At 41.8% G+C, this 4,809-nt stretch overlaps 1 pseudogene; it reads left to right on the top strand.

Annotated features, from left to right (window-relative positions):
* The first annotated feature begins 1,443 nt into the window (after window positions 1-1,443).
* On the top strand, window positions 1,444-4,578 carry LOC103659109 (annotated as a pseudogene).
* Window positions 4,579-4,809: the final 231 nt, after the last annotated feature.

The following is a 4,809-nucleotide window of genomic DNA, read 5'->3' as shown; positions in this document are numbered from 1 at the left end:
TTTTCCACCATCCCTAACAGAAACTCTGCATCTATTAAGTAACAACTGCCCATAGCTCATCCACCCCTGCACCCTCGACCCCTGGTGACCTCTACTCTACTTTCTGTCTTTATGAATTTGCCTACTCTAGGAACCTCATACAAGTGGAATTAGGCACTATTTGTCCCTTCAGCCTGGCTTCTTTCATTTAGTGTAGTGTGCTCTTGGTTCATCCATGCTATAACATGTGTCAGGATTTCCTTCCTTTTGAAGGCTGAATAATATTTCAGTGTAGGTATATGCTGCATTTTATTTAATCCATTCATCTGTTGATGGGCATTTGGGCCATTTCTACCTTTTGGCTATTGTAAGTAATGCTGTTATGAATGCTGGCATACAGGTATCTATTTGGTTTTCTGCTTTTAATTCTTTTTGGATAGATACATAGAAATAGAATTGCTGGCTCATTCGGTAATTCCATTGAACTTGCTGAGGAACTGCCGTATCATTTTCCACAGTGGCTGCCCCATTTCATATTCCCACCAGAGAGGGTTCTAATGTCTCCACATCGTCGCCGTCCTTGCTATTTTCCTTTTTTAAAAAAAAATAATAATTTTCATTCTAGTGGGTGTGAGGTATACCTCACTGTGGTTTTGATGTGAATGTCCCTAACAGCTAGTGTTTCATGGGTCTCACTCCTATTATGGTAGTGCCCCCCATCAGTCATGCCTGAAGCACTTGTCTGGGCAAGTATCACACTTGTGGGGAGCTCCACAGACATTTCCCCCTCTGGGCCCATAATTATGGCAGGCTGGCCCTTGTTCTCACTATGATCGCAGGACGTACTTCAACAGAAACCATCAGGGAACTTTGAGGAACAATGTTTATTACTCACAAATCCTGGGGATACACCTCGCCCCGAGGGCTACCCAGTGAGGTTGCTGGTAAAGGGAGAAGGAAGGAACACAGACCTGGGTCTGCCTTTATTAGGGTGAAGGGTTTGAGTGCCTCAGGGTTTCTTGGGTTCACTTTTTATTAGCAAATTTAAAATATAAGAAGAGGAATCAGAGCATGGGAAGGGAGAAGCAGGGGTCACTCAAATGGTCAATGATCTGGGTTGCCAGGGCTTTCTAAAAGGGACACCTTGTGGGAGGATGTGGCCTAGTGCCTTATCTGGCTGGCTTGCTACTGGCTGTGTCCTACAGCTGGCAATATTACGTAAGATGGGTGTCTTTTGAAGGGAACCTTGGTGGCACAGTCAGTGAAATATCCCACTCTTGGTTTTGGTTCAGGTCGTGATCTCAGGATCATGGGATTGAGCCCCAGGTCGGCTCTGCACTCAATAAGGAGTCTGCTTGAGGTTCTCTCTGTCTCCCTCTCCCTCTGCCCCTCCCCCCTGCTTGCTCACTCTCTCTTAAAATAAATAAATACATCTTTATAAAAGAAATATGGGTGTCTTTTGAAATGGGTCCCTCAGCCATCAAGGCCCCACGTCAGGTACTTACACTGTATAGCTCGTGATGTTGAATACCTTTCCATGTGCTTATTGGCCATACAATATACATACATATATAATACATAAAATATACAAGTATATATATATTTTGAGAAGTGTCAATGCACATCCTATGCCCATTTTTGAATTGGGTTGTTTGGGTTTTTTGCTGTTGTTGAACAATCCACATTTTAACCAAATTTCCAGGGGATGCTGGTCTGAGGATCACGTGCTGAGGATCGCGGTTGTAGATGAAATTATTATCTCGTCAGGTGATTAAACGCCAGCCTAGTTTGTGGTACAGAAGTTGGACAAAATTTGTGTGGTGCCTGGTTGTAATCACTTCTTAGGAATCAGGCTCTTGATAATTAATCTTCTGTGGATTTTCTGGGATTTTGATATATTCTCTTGTTCTCCACACAGCAACAGTGGAAGTCAAGGTGGACCTGAAATTCAAAAATCCCAGTTCGATGTCACCTAACTCCTTCAAACCCCCAGAGATCGTTATCTGGATATATTATAACGCCCCGGAAATACACATCTTACTAAGCCTGGACACGATGTTACTACTGACCTGAAGATTTAGGGGACTCTTGTTTGGATATCAGCATGGAGCCTCAAAACTCCTGACCAGTCGGAGTCTTTTTGTACACTTGGCTTTTTTAAAGAAAGAATAATTATCTTGAAGAACTCTTGCTTATTACACTGAATTGGAAGAATTATCACTGGCCATGTGAATTTGTAATTACCATGATTTATTTGTCAAGTACTGAACATAGGTAAATTTCCTGCACTTTTATTGAATTTGAGAAGTTAATTAGTATGACTATTAAGCAAAACCCAGAGATCATTATATATGAAATATTTCCCTATAATTCTAATAAACTGATTTCGAAACCTATTAGGCTTGAAATTTCACGCAATAGTCCCCAAACATTTTTCCCTTTGGTTAATGGATCTCTGCACTTATCCTTCTCACTAAAAATATTCCAGGACTACCTAAAAGGTTTATAATAGTTCTTGCTGGACATACATAATTAAGTTTATTTTCTGTGAAAATCTGTGGAAATGTCCTTTGGAATTAATGGAAATGTACAATTTGTCTTATTATTGTTCCTTGGTATTTATGTAGCACTTCATATTCCTAAAGTACTATATAATCACTAGTTCCTCTTGAACTATTTGTATGTCATTCATTATAATGGCCTTTTGATGCAATATGTGATTTACTTCTGTCTGCCTTTTGATATATTTCAAGAGAAGAATAGAATAAGATGGGCTCTTGTAATATCCTGGGTTGGGGGTCCCCAAGATCACCCCCAGGTTTGATGATTCACTAGGGAGACCCATAGGATTCAACATCTAGCCACACTGACAACTATGATTTATTACAGCAAAAGGATGTATAGCACAGTTAGCCAAGGGAAAAGGTGTGTGAGATGAAGTCTGCAGGAGACCAGATGCAGGTTTCCAAGGGTCCTCTTCCAGGGGATTTGGGCAGAATGCACTGAATTCCTCCAACAACAAGTTGTGACAACATTTGTAAAATGATGTCCATCAAGGAAGCTCATTGAAGACCTATTGCCCAAGGTTTTTATCGGAGCTGATCACAGAGGCAAAGTTTGCCTGGTGCGTACCATATATCCAGGCTGCCAAAAGGAAAGCAGGCATTCAGCATTGTGACGATTAATTTTATGTGTCAACATGACTGGGCCGCAGTGCCCAGATATTTGGTCAAGCATTCGATGTTTCTGTCAGAGTGTTTTGGATGAGAATTACATTCAAACTGGTGCACTTTGAGTAAAGCAGAACATTCGCCATAACGTTGGTGGGCCTTGTCTAATCAGTTGAAGGCCAGGGCAAAGGACACAAACAAAAGACTGACCTCTCCCAAGCAAAAAGAAATTCTGCCAGCAGATGGCCTTTGGACTTGAATTGCAACATTGGCTCTTCCTGGATCTCAAGCCTCATGGTCCACCCTGTAGATCTGCCAATTTTGGACTTGCCAGCTTTCGTGATCATCTCATATTTTATCTCATACATATCTCATACATATCTCATATATATATATATATCTCCTATTGCTTTTGTTTCTGTAATACAAGTATACACCATATTGTTTGTACAGTTTAGACACAGTGAGCCCCTCTGTTCACTTAATGGTGGGAACTCCTGAAATATAAATTCCCAGATGCCAGCCAAGGGCTAATCTTGCAGCACAGCTTTTCCAAGGATAGAAGTTTAGGCCTGCTGGGTTAACTCTTTTCTCATATACCCTCACCTCAGATACTATATATAGAAAGAGACAAAAGGTAAGGGGTGGGAGAGGTTTTCTAGTCTCTTTGCTGGATCCTTGTAAATGTATACCTTGTTTAAAAACTGGGCGGTGGGGGAGAATTTCTTGTGTCCACGGGACTGGAGGAACATTCTTGTTATGTATAAGGCCCTAACCCAACTAAAGCATCCCCTGTGCTTGTCTCCTGTTACTGTTTAGTATTTGCAATTGAGCGTAACATCAGACTGCACCATCCAAGTAAAGAAGTTGGTATCAACTTCTTCAGTAAAGTTCCAAGTAAAGAAGTTGGGGCGGGGGGGGGGGGGATGGCGAACGGGAGAGGAGAAGCCTGAGAAACCGCAGTGAGCTGGAGTCGCCGGAGGACCCAAAGAAGCAGCAGAAAACCCTGTCGAAACTAAGACTGTTTCTTCCAGTAACGGAGGGGGAAGTTCCAGTGGCAGCGCCGACATGCGATCAGCTGAAGCAGCAGCTCCAAAGATCTCCACGTTTGGACTCGCCGCAGGCAGGCAGACAAGCGAGCCTCAGCCACACCCATCAAACTTGGATGAGTTAAGCCTAAAAAGACTGGTCCAACGCTTGCCCCCAAACCCTTTCAGTAGCAGCAGCTTTTAATGAAGATGAAGATGGCGAGGCAGAGGAAATGCCTCCAGAAACAAAGATAAGGATGAAGAATATTGGAAGGAATACACCAACGTCAGCTGGACCAAACTCCTCCAATAAAGGAAAGCGTGGATTTTCTGATAACCAGAAGCTCTGGGAGCAAAATATAAAAGCTCATCTTGGAAATGTCCATGACCAAGACAATTAAATGATGTGTTTTGAAATTGGGGTGTGGGGTGGGTGTAAAGTTAAAAAGGAACCGGTTCCTTTTTTCAAGAGTGGTATGAGACTATCTTTGGAGCTGCCTTTATTTATTTATTTATTTATTTATTTTTCGAAGGTTGAGTGGTACACTAATAAAGGAAAGTTTGAAATTAGAGGTAATTTATGTTTTATATACAGATTTCAAGACAGTTGTTAATTTTGTAGTCTCATGGGA

The sequence above is a fragment of the Ursus maritimus genome, unplaced genomic scaffold (genome assembly GCF_017311325.1).
Source record: "Ursus maritimus isolate PB19 unplaced genomic scaffold, ASM1731132v1 scaffold_28, whole genome shotgun sequence".
NCBI lineage: Eukaryota > Metazoa > Chordata > Mammalia > Carnivora > Ursidae > Ursus > Ursus maritimus.
The sequence above is the reverse complement of the archived record's forward strand: the minus strand, read 5'-3'. Positions and strand labels throughout refer to the sequence as shown.